Source organism: Scyliorhinus torazame, chromosome 3 (assembly GCF_047496885.1).
Source record: "Scyliorhinus torazame isolate Kashiwa2021f chromosome 3, sScyTor2.1, whole genome shotgun sequence".
Lineage (NCBI taxonomy): Eukaryota > Metazoa > Chordata > Chondrichthyes > Carcharhiniformes > Scyliorhinidae > Scyliorhinus > Scyliorhinus torazame.
The window spans coordinates 258190058-258204969 of record NC_092709.1 but is presented as its reverse complement, the minus strand read 5'-3'; positions in this window follow the sequence as shown (position 1 = coordinate 258204969).

Genomic DNA, 14912 nt, shown 5'->3' with positions numbered 1-14912 from the left:
TATGGTCCCACTGCTCAGCCGGAGTCTCCAATGGCATGCCCGTTCCGGCAGGTCCTCGAAGGACAGGTGCTGCAGGTACACACGAGGCCTGTTGCAGCGCCTCCTTCCCACCTTCTCCTTGGTCTGTTCGGTTTGGTCTACTCTATTCACTGTTCTCAATGTGATATCTGCTACGTCAGGGAGGCTAAACACAGACTAGGTGAGTGCTTTGCGGATCACCTTTGCTCAGTCCACAAGTATGACCCGAACCTCGCTGCCATGTGCATTTTAGCTCCGCACCTTGCTCTCGTGCCCACCAGTCCACCCTTGGCCTGCTGCAATGCTCCAGTGAAGCCCAGCACAAACTGGAGGAGCAGCACCTCATCTTCCGGTTGGGCACATTGTAGCACTCAGGACACAACATTGAGTTCAACTTTAGACTGTAATCTTCCTCCTCCATCTTATCCATTTTTTAAGTATCCCAAGGACTTTTTGACCCAATGTAAAAAGCGTCCTTCCCTTCGTTCCCGCCCTCCCCCCACCCCCTCACTGTGCCATCTGTCATTTGAGGTTATGTTTTGCTGAGGGACGGAATTTTCCATCGCTGTTTTTGGATGCAGGAATGGTGGAAGTGTGGAAAATCAAGCGGGAGACCCAAAAATGGCATTTACACCAGCGGGATTTACCCGCTCGACTGTTCCTGCCAATGACAGAAAAGGCGGGATCTCCATTTTACATCTGTTTGCATATGAAGATCAGGCATTTACACCTGATTGTCCCTTCACGTTGGACTGCCCATTCATTTCAATTTGAGGGGACGCTGACCTGAATCACGACAGGCCCCCCATGATGTGTGCCTGGAAAACAGAACCCCCAACTAGAGGTAGCCCCCAGGGGGAAATAGTCATGCCAGGACACTGTCCCCTCACACTTCCTCTCACACTGCCCAGGCACTTCACCCTGGGAGCAGGACCGATGGGGGGGGGGGGGGGGGGGGGGGGCCTGGGAGGACGGAGTAAGTTACGTGGGGAGGGGGGAATTCTTTGGGAGGATGGGGTTCATGTCCGTGGGGTTTTCTGTTTTCCATTTTTAACTGCCCCACCAGCATGATGTTGTGGGACCCGCCCCTTATTTTCTTTTGGCACTTCGCCAGAAAATATCAAAATTCCAGCCTACTTATCCTCGCTCCCACAAATCGCTGACCTTCTACCCCCTTCCATCCCCTCTTATACAGTATATAATGCAGCACATTTCTTCCTCCCTTCAGTTCTGAAGGTGAGTCACATTCACTCAAAGCGTGAACTCTGTTTTCTCTCCCTACTGAAACTGCCAGACCTGCTGAATTTTTCCAGCACTCTGTTTTTGCGACTAAAAAAAAGCAGTCGGCTGTAAAAAAAAAAATCAAAAAGGCTGTTGGAATGCTCGTCTTTATAATTAGAGGACTAAAATATAACAGGCAGAAAGATTTTGTGCAGGCACGCTAATTGGTGATGCTGAGCACTGCGTCTTAGGCTATATTGGTATTAACAGGTTGAATGTTGCCAGGGCTCTAAGGAATAGATCGAGGAGAGCTTACATAAATGTGGACATAGGGTCAATGGGTGATTTGACTGGGGTTTTTAGGATTCTGAAAGAAACAGCAGTAGATATGAGGGAGAAAAAACTCCACCAGTCGAGGAGGTTAGTCTGAGCGAAGCAGAGAGGCTGCAGACACATTGTTGTGCAGTGAGTAGCAGCTCTGAAAGCTGTGGTTTTGTATTTTGTTGCAATTTTATATTTCAACACTTGCAGTTCGGCACAGATATTTATTTTGGCTGGGTGGGGAATTGTAGATTTTGTTTTTCTGATACAGCCAGTTTTCTGTTTTAAAGATGCATTTACATTCATCTCTGGTTTTAGGGTTTTTCAGATTGTGCTTGCTGTGTTGCAATGAGCAGGGAAGGATGGAATTACGAAGCAGTTTGTTCTTGGCAGAAACATAGAAAATGGGAGCAGGAGGAAGCCATTTGACCCTTCGAGCTTGCTCCATTCAATATGATCATGGCTGAATGTCCAACTCAGTAACCTGTTCCTGTTTTCCTCCTTTGGTCCCCTTATTCCCAAGATCTATGTCTAACTCCTTTTTGAAAACATATAGGCTGGGATTCTCCGTTCCTCCACCCCACTAAAATTGAGAATCCCGATCAGGCGGAGAATCCCTCATTGGCCCCAAAAATGGGATTGGTGCCCGTCGACAAGCCGGTTGCAATTCTTCGGTCGTGCCACACCGGCCAGACTGGGCTTCCTGCCTAGAGCGGGAGGGGAAACTGTAATTATGCAAAACCCTTCCTTTTCATATCTTTAGCGGGCTTGAACCCCGATGCTCAGCCCTCCCGCTATCCTCCAACCCCGCCCAGCGGGAACTCCACCAGGCAGGCTTTGGTGCAGGTCTCAACAAGCGCAAACTTGTCGCGGTTGACCCGGGGAAAAGGTCAAGCTGACAGGCTGCAGAGGGTGTGACTCCCAAGGGTCCTGGGTGGGCTCGAGATGGGGGTAAGGGTTTGACCTCGGGACTCTCCCCCAGGTTGGCAGTCCCACGGTAGCACAGTGGTTAGCACTGTTGCTTCACAGCGCCAGGGAACTGGGTTCGATTCCCGGCTTGGGTCACTGTCTGTGTGGAGTCTGCACGTTCTCCACGTGTCTGCGTGGGTTTCCTCCGGGTGCTCTGGTTTCCTCCCACAGTCCCGAATGACCAGCTTGGTAAGTGAATTGGGCATTCTGAATTCTTCCTCTGTGTACCCGGACAGGCGTCGGAATGTGGCGACGAGGGGATTTTCACAGTAACTTCACTGCAGTGTTAATGTAAGCCTACTTATAACACTAATAAAGATTATTATCCCATGGCTGCCCCTTCTGGTCCTGGGCAACCTGAAGATCACTTTTGGCATGCTGATTTCATGCAGCTCGTCAATCTAAATCTTCAGCCTTGACTGTGTACTGTGAAAACGTTGAAGTGGCCCGCTCACTCTCAATTGCTCTGCTTGACAGTTGATGAGCAGATCAAACAGTTCATTGATGATCCAAACCAAGAAGCCTCAAATACTTTTGCGTTCTCCACATCTGCTCACTCATCCCCATGCTTTTAACGCTGCAGCTTTTTGAAGTCTCTTAACCTTCCTGGAATGCTCACAACTCTTGAATCCTTTGAAATTCCCTGAGAGCCTTTGAAATGCTTTGTACTTATTCAATTTCATGGGCCAGTACCTTTAACTAGCCTTTGATTGACAGCTTAGCAGGGAGGAGCTTTGTTTATCTATCTTTCTCTTCATACTGAATGCATCTGAAGTAACACCCATTGATCATAACCACAATGTTTATAAACATCTTTGTTCTGATTGACAGCTGCAGACAACGTCAAAAATACTAAGTGCTTTCAGTTCCTTTTTTCTAACCGCAGTGTTTGAGTTTTTATATGTGGTCAGATTCAAGGAGGGTATATCAGGTGTCATTCTCTTCCTGGTTCAACATCCCCCACCTCCGGTCCACCCTCCAGGTCATCCGTCTAATTGACCCCTCCCATCCTCCTATCCGACCTACCTTCCAGAGCGAACCCCCCCCCACCCGAGCCCAACATCCCTGCTTCTCCGCCAGTTCTCCCATCCCCCCCCTCCTCCCCCCCCCCCCACTCCCATACCCCCCACTGTCTGAACCACTTACCTTTTAATTATCCCTTTCATCACCTCTTTTATGGCTGCTAGTTCTGTAAAAAGGGCCATTTCTTACCTCTCAGCACCACGTTACTCCACACCGATACGGGCAGGGGTGCACTTTGCTGCTCCTGTCTCACCGAGCCTGAGCGAGGAAGGTTACGCGAGACAGGGGCTTTGGAATCCCAGCAAGGCAAGTCGATTGAGAGGGGAAATATGCTGGAGACTGCCACCCTGAGGAAGTTACAGGCTACTGTGAATAGCTGGGGTTCTAGCATCGATCCATGCGGTATCCCACTGGTCACTGCCTGAGTCTTAGAAAAAGACCCATTTATTCCTACTCTTGTTTCATGCCTGCCAACCAGTTTTCTATCCATCTCAATGCATTACCCCTAATCCCATACACAAGAATTCCATTAGATTTGTCAAGCATGATTTGTCTTTCATAAATTCAATCTGATTCCGATTCAGCCAGTGTTTTTCAAATACTCTGCTATTAGATATTTTATCATATACTCTAGCATTTCCCCCACTACCGACACCAAGCTGACTGGTCTATAATCCCCTGTTTTCTCGCTACCTGCCTTTTAAATTGGGGGTTACATTAGCTACCCTCCAATCTGTAGGAATTGGCCCTGTGTCTATAGAATCTTGGAAGATGACCATAAGTGCATCCACTATTTCTAGATCCACTTCCATGAGTACTCTGGGATGTAGATTATCAGGCCCTGGGGATTCATCAGCCTTCAATCGCCTCAATTTGTCCAACGCTATTTCTGTACTAATGCTGATTTCCTTCAGTTCCTCCCTCTACTAAACCTTGTGTTCCCCAATATAAATTCCTTTGCTTCTGATTATAAGGGACCAACATTTGTCTTCACCAATCTTTTTCTCTCCACGTAACCCTACTCTTTTCTTATGCCAAAATTACTTTGATTTGCTAGTTTTATTCAGCACATCATTTTTCAGGAACAATTCGGGCACCCTAAACAAGAGATAGCTGTGCAGCACTGAAAAGCACTCTACATTCCACCGGGCTGGTTCTGAAAACAAAAACGCCTCCATCACCTACTTATATGGTTGTAGAATCCAGAATCTATGCTCAGCTTATGGCCTCAACTTCAACAACAAATGTCCTGTACAGCTAAAAAAACATCCCACCTGAGTTTCCTTTGGGCTATTTTTCAGATTTCCAGGCCAATCACCAAAAGAAGGCCTGAGGCCCTTGTGTATACTAAAAAGAGGAGTCGCAATTGTTTTATAACCCCTCAGGAAAATTGAGTTGCTCTGAATAGGGTAGATATCTATTCTAGGCCCGGATGAACTTACATCCCACTATTGAGACATTAAATTCAGGTTCAGGTCCCAGAGCACAATTTGAAGCACTGCAGCATCTTTTTGGTGGCCTGACCAACATTCTGTCCTTATCCAACATCAGAGATTTGCTGCTTTTGGGAACTTGATGATTGAAATTTGGCCGCCACTTATGCTTACATCGCAACAATCCTTACATTTCAACAGTAATTCAGTGAATGAAATTTTGCCATGTGGAGACATATTTACGAAAGCATATTTACTCAACATTATTGTCTGAATCTAGCTGCAGCATATGACAATGCCTTTGACAGTTTTGACCAAAGAGGTGGTGTTATGTCTCCTACACAGCAACCCTGCTCTCCTACATGGTGAAGGAGAGGAATTAAGATGTTAAGTTGCCTGTCTGACAGATAGTGACAATTTATTTTGAGTAATGTAGCTCGAAAAGTAATAAAGGGTTAAGCAAATGTACGTAGATGCTTTGATCTAGAGACCGAGGATGCTATCTAATGAAATAAAGAGTCCTCGCTATGTAACCGCACTCTGTTTTTTTTCGGGCCTCATCAGGGAATGCCCCGCCAAGGCCGAACTCAGTCACATTTCCCGCACTGAGGAGCTCTGATGAGCGGAGCTCTTGAGTGCAAGAAGAGATTAGGGTGCCATTTTTAAATGGTTCCCCGATCTCTTGACCGCCCCAACATGACTCGCCGACCCCATCAATGCCTCAACTCACCTCATGCAGGCAGGGCACCCCCGGGCCTGATCCCTGACATGGGCAAAATGCCATATGGGCACCTGGACACTGCCAGTATGGCACCCTAGCAGTGCCCCTGCCTGTATGACAGCACTATCTAGGTACTCTGGCAGTACCACGGTGGCACTGCTGGGATGCCCAGGTGGCACTGCCAGGGTGCCAGACTGGCCATGCTAAGGTGCCTGGATGGCATCAGCAGTGCAAGGGTGCTACCCTGCCCAGATACCAACCATCCAGCTGCTGTTCCACCTCGTCCCCATTTTTGGAGATCAGTGCTGGAGTCTCCTCAACACAGCCGGTAGATCCTGGGAGTTGATTCGATCTGGTGTCGGCAGAGTTGTGAGCTTTTAAACTCACTTAAATCTGAAAGTCTGGGTCGCACCCATTGTGGGTGGACTCCAGATCACAACGTCTCGTAGGATCTCGTTAGATCTCGAAAGGCGTACCGATCTTCGGGGATCCCGGCAAAGGCCTCTCCCGGGATCTACCGGCTGTGTACCGTCCTGATTCCAGCTGGATGCGGCCAGTAAATCGTGTACCAAAGAATTAAGCTTTGATGGACTGAATGATCAATCAAACTTTTGAAGCAACTCATAGAATCCCTACAGTGCAGATGGAGGCCATTTGGCCCATTGAATCTGCACCGACCCTCTGAAAGAGCACCCTACTTAGAACTCATTCCCCCACAAACCCGTAAAGCCACCTAACCTTTGGACACTAAGTGGCAATTAACCATGGCCAATCCACCTAACCTGCATAATCTTTGGACTGTGGGAGGAAACCAGAGCACCCGGAGGAAACCCACACAGACACAGGGAGAATGTGTAAACTCCACTCAGACAATCAGTTGGAATTGAATCGGGTCCCTGGCGCTGTGAGACAGCTGTGCTAACCACTGTGCCACCGTGCCGCCCATATTTAACTTCGACATATCGATCATGGTAGCCTGCCTGAAAATGCAATCAAATTAGCTTGTCATGCTCAGGGCCACAAAATTGCCCTCTCTTTAAAAGTCTACTGCCACCCTCTACAGATAGCCAATAAAAAACTTAAAATGTCAGATTCAATTGTTGACATCCGTATTAATTCACAAAAGCTGCATTACAGTTCCCAGGGAAATGTTGACATTTCACCTTGTATGTCAAAGCTCATCCTGAAGCTACTAACATTTTATGTTAATCATTTCCCCATACAGTCACAAACTGCACACTGATGTACAAAGGTCATCTGTCTTATTAAACTTGATCTTCACATTTTCTGCCTTCAGCATATCTTAGCTGGAACAATTTCAGTCAGACTTTGACGCCCCATCAAGGTTACCTACTATGCAGATGGAATAGTGACTTAAATTTATTAAGTAACTTGATTGTGTGAGTTCCCTTTATTTCCCTGTCAGTCAAAAACTCATGTGAGCAAATATTGACAGCTTTAGTATAAAACTGCAAGTTGTATTTGTTGTAGAAGCTGAAGATGGATGTTTCTAAATCTAAATTAAAATTAGGGAAAAAAAGCAACTTCAGACTCCTGCCAAAAGGAAATATGTTGTTTTGTAATATAGATTTCTAAATATACATCCATGTGTTACCATACTACTACATGGCAAGTCACTCACTTTCCGCAAGATAATCCTCTATTTAGTGGAATGTATACAAAGTAGGTTCTATATCTGTGGAGAGATTAAAGAATAGGGTTGTTCTACATAGAACAGTGATATTTAATAGAGGTTTTCAAAATTAAAAACATACATAGAAACAGAGAAAATAGGTGCAGGAGGAGGCCATTCAGCCCACCGAGCCGGCACCACCATTCAATATGATCATGGCTGATCATGCAAATTCAGTATCCCCCCTCCCGCTTTCTCTCCAGACCCCTTGATCCCTTTAGCCGCAAGGGCCACAGCCAGCTCCCTCTTGAATATATCCAATGAATTGGCCCCAACAGCTTTCAGTGGTAGAGAATTCCACAAATTCACAACTCTCTGAGAGAAGAAGTTCTTTCTCATTTTGGTCATGAATGGCTTATGCCTTATTCTTAGGCTGTGACCCCTAGTTCTGGACATCCCAACATCAGGAACATTCTTCCCGCATCTAGGCTGCCCAGTCCCATCAGGATTTTATATGTTTCTATGAGATCGCTCTCATTCTTCTAAACTCCAGTCGAGGGGCTTTGATAGGGTTGTTAGCTAAAAACTGTTCCCACTGACAGAGTGGTCAGTAATCAGGGGACACAGATTTAACATAATTGGTAAGAAAAAAACCCAGGCTGGAAATGCGGATATTATTTTGATGCAGCGAGTTCTTCAGATCGGGAATGCATTACTTGAAGAGGTGATGATAACGGATTCAATAGTAACTTTCACAAGAGTGTTGGATACAAACTTGAAAATGATATATTTTCAGCCCTTCAGGAAGAGAAGAGGAGCAGATCTCATTGAATAGCTTTTTCACAATGCTATCACAGACACGATTGGCCAAATAGCTTCCTCCTCTGTGCGATGATACTATGATTTCCAAAATGCAATACACCCAATCATGCTAAGAAAATGACATGCATATTGCTCAAGCAGCATTTTATCTCCAATTAATCAATCAGAGCTTTCAAACAGGATCCTTTGTGTGGACCTCAAAAACTCTTTTAACTCTTCATGTTCACTGAGTGACCAAGCTTCTAAAAATATGTTTGAAAAAAGCTTCAGAAAGGAAGTAAATTTTATATTTGAATTAATAGTTGTGTTGTCATGAATATTTTAATACTATTTATCCCTCAGAGGAAAGCAGTTGTAAAATAAACTTAATTCAGCATGATTAATATCTGCCTAGAAGCTAATAAAGCTCTTCAGTACAGTTGACTGAATACAGATTTTCAACACAGTTCTTATATACAAATACATCTATACATACCTTTTTACAACTTTTTGTATGAAATATCGGTGATCAAATGTAGTCAACTTTGATCTTCAATGGTTATGATGGATATTCCCATTCTTTGAAAGATGAGTGTTCAGCAAGAGCTGGTAAGTGTTGAGTGATTAAGGATGTATATGTTTTAATTTCCTCAATGAATTGTAAATCCTCTAATGTGGTTCCTTCTGATGGTATTCTTGACCATGTGTCTGCCATTGTTTGATACTTTCCTTGCACATACTCTGCGATGGAGACATATCTCATCAATCTTAGTCTGAATCACTGGATTCTGGACGACATCTTTGCAATTTCTTTCATATTTCAAAGGATGATGAGTGGCTTATGGTCTGTTTTAATTTTAAAATGCAATCTCACAACATAGCCTGAAAATGTTTAACATGACCATGTTGCTGCCAATACTCCTTTTTCTATCATAGCGTACCAGTATTCTGTTTCTGTTTGTGACCTAGAGGTATAGCAGCCTATTCTATGCTTTCTTATCTCTCTGTACTTGAAATACAACTGGCCCCCAGACCTGTAGACAATGCATTTGCTGCTACTATAGTTGATAATTCTGGGTCACAATATGCCAAGATTTTGGAAGAGATTAAAAGTTGTTCAATCCTCTCAAAAGCATTTTGCTGCTCCACTTTCCAGGATGACTTCTGACCCTGTTACAAAACTTGTTGGTCTCTGCTAAATTTGATAGGAACTTGCCTATTTGTTTGGCCATCACAAGGTATCTTTGAAGCTCAGTTGAGTTCTTAAGTTGTGGGAATTATCTGATTACTTTTGCTGTTTGTGGTTTGGACCATGTGACCTTGAAACTTGATCATATGTATCACAACTCACATATTCCATTCATTGTTTGGCCTACATTCTGTCAGACTCTGGGGACTTCTCTGACTGTGGTTATGCTCTTCTATCTTGGAGCGTTGTAGAAATATGCTGTCCATATGGCAAATTACATCTTCCATGCCTTTAGACATGATGTGGAGATGCCGGCGTTGGACTGGAGTGAGCACAGTAAGAAGTCTTACAACACCAGGTTAAAGTCCAACAGGTTTGTTTTGAATCACTAGCTTTCGGAGCACTGCTCCTTCCTCAGGTGAATGAAGAGGTGGGTTCCAGAAACATATAGATAGACAAAGTCAAAGATGCAAGCCGATACTTTGATTGTGAGTCTTTGCAGGTAATTAAGTCTTTACAAGTCCAGACAGAGCAACTGGAGAGAGGGATAATCACAGGTTAAAGAGATGTGAATTGTCTCAAGCCAGGACAGTTGGTAGGATTTTGCAAGCCCAGGCCAGATGGTGGGAGGGTGAAAGTAATGTGATATGAATCCAAGGTCCCGGTTGAAGCCGTACTCATGTGTGCGGAACTTGGGTATCAATTTCTGCTCGGCGATTCTGCATTGTCGCGCATCCTGAAGGCTGCCTTGGAGAATGCTTACCCGAAGATCAGAGGCTGAATGCCTTTGACTGCTGAAGTGTCCCCTGACTGGAAGAGAACATTCCTGCCTGCTGATTGTCGCGCAATGTCCATTCATCTGTTGTTGCAACGTCTGCATGGTCTCACCAATGTACCACGCTTCAGGACACCCTTTCCTGCAGTTCCTGACCCGAAGCGTGGTACTTCCCATGTCTGTGTGAGTTTCCTGCGGGTGCTCCGGTTTCCTCCCACATTCCAAAGATATGCAGATGAGTGGATTGGCCATGATCAATTGAACCGTAATGTCAAACGCTGTGCAGGTGGAATTGGGGGGATGCGGCGGGGGCGTGGGCCTGGGTGGGGCGCTCTTTCAAAGGGTCAGTGCGGATTCGATGGGCTAAGTGGCTTCCTTCTGCACTGTGGGAATTCTATGCATTTGTCAGGGGGTGGATGAGGGACTCTCCTCGGTGTAGAGAGGCAAATTGGTTAAGCATCAGCTCTTAGGTTAATATGGTGCTTGGTGTTTAATTTCTTTAGGCCTGTAAACAAATTTAGAAATTCCATTTGAAATGTACAGCTGTAAATCTCATTACCAACTTCATCCATTTTATAGATCAATTTCAGCTTTAGGCATGCCTTTCAGCTTAATAGAGGGCATTCTAGATTTGAATGGCATAGAGAGGTTTGAAGATTTCTCAGTCTTTATATTTCAGCTTCGCTGTGAGTTGGCCTTATAATCTTTATTAATAATCTTTATTAGTGTCACAAGTAGGTTTACATTAACACTGCAATAAAGTTACTGTGAAAATCCCGTAGTCGCCACACTCTGGTGCCTGGTTGGGTACACAGAGAGAGAATTCAGAATGTCCAAATTACCTAACAACACATATTTGGACAGTGGAAGGAAACTGGAGCACACGGAGGAAACCCACGCAGACACGGAGCGAACATGCAGACTCCGCACAGACAATGACCCAAGCCGGGAATCGAACAATGCTAACCACTGTGCTACCGTGCCGCCTCTTCACTTTTTAAATTGCCTCACTAAGGTCTTGTAATTTGATCAGTGATGATTACAATGTAATCTGTTTGATGAACCTTTCTTTTATCTGAAAAAACAAAAATCTCCTGCTCGTGTGTCTAGTTTGAAATCTGTGGTGTCCATCCACTTGAAATTTGATACTCAAATATTCGTTTTCAACATCATTTCCCTCCCACAGGAAGGTTAGTTCCTTTGCTTATGGTCCTCCCATTCTTGTAAGTAGTTTTGTATTAAAATTCCATGATTGCAGGAGAACAAAGGAAGGGATATGAGAAAGCTCTGGCTGGTAAGAGTAGGGAAAATCCCAAGATATTCTATAAGTATATCAATGGGAAGAGGATAACCAGGGAAAGAGTAGGGAGTATTAGGGACCAACAGGAAAATCTGTGGGTAGAGCCAGAAGTCATTGGTAGGGCATCGAACAAAACTTCATATCTGTCTTCACCCAAGAGAATGAGGAGGTAGATATAGAACTCAGGCAGAGAGACTGTGAGGGTCTTGAGCAAATTGTCAGAGGGAGTGGCAAGGTATTGGAGGTATTGGTAGGCTTCCAAGTGGTTAAATCTCCATGTCCGGATGAATTGTGCCCCAGGATGCTGTGGGAAGTGAGGGAGGAGATTGCAGGGGCTCTGACCCCAATTTTTTATTCCTCTTTGACCTCTGGAGTGGTGCTAGAGGGCTGGAGAACAGTTAATTTTGTCTCACTATTTAAGAAAGGTTGTAGAGATAAGCCAGGGAACTACAGACCAGTGAGTCTCACATCAGTGGTAGGGAAAGTCTTCTGTACATTTCTACCAAAACCTCCCCACTCTCATACCCTATGCTTTATCCAATATAGGAAAATATCCCATTTACCGTCTTAACTACCTTGTCTACCTGTCCGCAACCCAAAGGGACATATGGATATGCACTTGAAGATCTCTCTATTGCTCCACACTTTTCAGTCTCCTACCATTTACTGTCTATTCCTTTGTAATGTTTATCTCTCACTTCTTCCATTTGACAGTTTTCTCCCCATCTGATCAATCCATCAATTATCTACCAGCAGTTTGCAGCTTTCTTCTTTAGGATCAATCACAATTTTAATATCATCTGCAAACTTCTTAATCATGCTCCCTACCTTTAAATTTAAATCATTGATATATACTATGAATAGAAAGGTACCCAATACTGAGATCAGCAGAACCCCATTGGAAACAACCTCCCAGCCATGAAGACATCATTACCCTTTGTGTCCTGCCACTGAGCCAATTTTGGATCCGCTTGCCACTTTCTGTTGGATTCCATGAGTTTTTAATTTTCTGACCAGTCTGTCATGTGGTACCTTATCAAAAACCTTGCTAAAATCCATGTAGACTACATCAGACGCACTACCTCCCTTGTTACCTCCTCAAAAATTCAAATAAGTTCATCAGACACTGCCTTCTCTTACCAGATACATGTTGACTCACCTTGATTAATCTAGGTCCTTCTAAATGACAATTTATCATGTTTCTCAGAATTTATCTAATAATTTTCCCAATGTGAGGTTTAAGCTGACTTCCCAGCAATCTAAGTCCAGAATTTCCCCTGGCTAAAAAGGTCTTCCTAAATGCATTTTGAAATCCTGGGTCCTCTATTCCTTATAAATTGAATGCATCTCAGTTAATATTAGGCGAGTTGAAATCCCATAGGATTACTGTCCTATTGTTTCTGCACTTGTCAGCAATACTCCACATGATTTTACTTGTCAATATTGTTCCATGCCTCTTCTTCGTTTTCTTCATTCCGTTATTGGTTTCACCCATGGACAGTATTCCATATTGGTGAGTGGTGCCAGTGTTGTACTCAGCTAGCGCTGTAGCTGCTTCTTAAGCAGAGGACTTCAGCACTACAGCTTGGGTATTGTATAGCCCATCTCAAAGACAGCATCCTGACAGTGCAGCAAAATAGGGCATCTGATCACTATCACAGTGGCTTTTGCTGTTCCTTAGTTCCATATGAAAAGTATCAAATTGGCTGCGCATTTGTGGTGGTATGGTCCTCAGGAGGAGGATTTGAAGAACTATTTTCTTTGCATTCATGGCTGAAGATGGTTGCAGATGCTTCTGCTTTGTCATTTGAATGCACACACGATTCTGTGCCCCACACTTGTTAGAGACATAGAAAGTCACAGGCCTCCTGTATATTGGTTAAGGATTTTTTCACATTCATTCTAAGTTTTGTAACCATCGCTCAATGTTGTCTTTTCTTTAGATTCGTAATTCTTCGTATTCTTCTATCTGATTGATCTGGGAAATTCAGCTGATTGCTTCACATTGCTGATGTCACCTCCCAAATCTTCCATATTGCAGAGAAGTATTCAAACCTACACAGGACGTGAAACCTTTGCGTAGGTAGTAGCTTTCATCTGTCGATGAAGCTGTTTATTTCCTTTCAAAGATATAGCAAGACTCACTGTTTGACTGAGTTTAGCAAATTCAGAGCAGAGTATCTCCTTGTTGTGACCCATTAGGATGAGGTGGAACATACTCTATCCACTGTGTGGTCATTTCTTAGGTCACAATACTGAGAGGTATCAAGGTTGGGCAGCACGATAACACAGTGGTTAGCACTTTGCTTCACAGTGCCAGGGACCCAGATTCGAATCCCAGCTTGGATCACTGTCTGTGCGGAGTCTGCACATTCTTCCCTTGTCTGCAAGGGTTTCCTCCGGGTGCTCTGGTTTCCTCCCACAAGTCCTGAAAGACGTGCGAGTTAGGTGAATTGGGCATTCTGAATTTGCCCTCTGTATACCCGAACAGGCGCCATAGTGTGGCGACTAGGGGCTTTTCACGGTATCTTCATTACAGTGTTAATGTAAACCTACCTGTGACACTAATAAAGATTATCATTATTATTGTTGGTAGGAGATTGACCAAGAGTAATGCATGATTTCATTAAACATTGCTGTCTTAACACCTCAAGATGAGTATGTTTGAAGGTTGTGCTCCACTTGATGAAAAGTCATTGAGCTGAAACATTAACTCTGTTTCTCTCCCCACAAATGCTGCCAGACCTGCTGAATATTTCGAGCATATTCTGTTTATATTTCAGATTTCTAGAATCTACAGTATTTTCCACTTGATGGGAATATTTGCAATCATCTTCAGCCATGAATGTATGTGGTGAATACCACTATTGGACACCAACAGGACACAAGCCAAAAGGACATTCTGGTTATCACAAAAATGAGTAATGTGGTATATAGTGGTATTTCAATGTCAGTATGTAGACTCAACGTCCCAAAGACTGGTGGATCATATCAAACAGTATGTCCCAGTGCCTGTTTACAATGGGCAAGGCACAAACCGTACCCAACCAATCCGAGCTTGCAAAATGCAAAACTGTGTGCAACATTACGTGTGATTACACAATTGGACAACATTTACGAAGTGTGTAAGAATTACACTGACAACCAATTTAAGATTGTGAGTCGGGCTTGTAGTGGAACGCATTTGCACGTACTGGAAGCTACATATATTAATACACTTTAATATTTTTCTTTTGCAGACAAAAAGAACATGTGCACACATTATGCCTTTTTCACATTAAAAAAAATAATGTGAAGATGCCAGCATTGGACTGGGGTGGGCACAGTAAGAAGTCTAATAACACCAGGTTAAAGTCCAATAGGGTTATTTGGAATCACTAGCTTTTGATCCGCAGCTCCTTCATTAGGTGAGTGAAGAGGTGGGTTCCACAAATACATATATAAACAAAGTTAATGATGCAAGATGATACATTGAATGCAATTCTTTGCAGGTAATTAAGTCTTTACA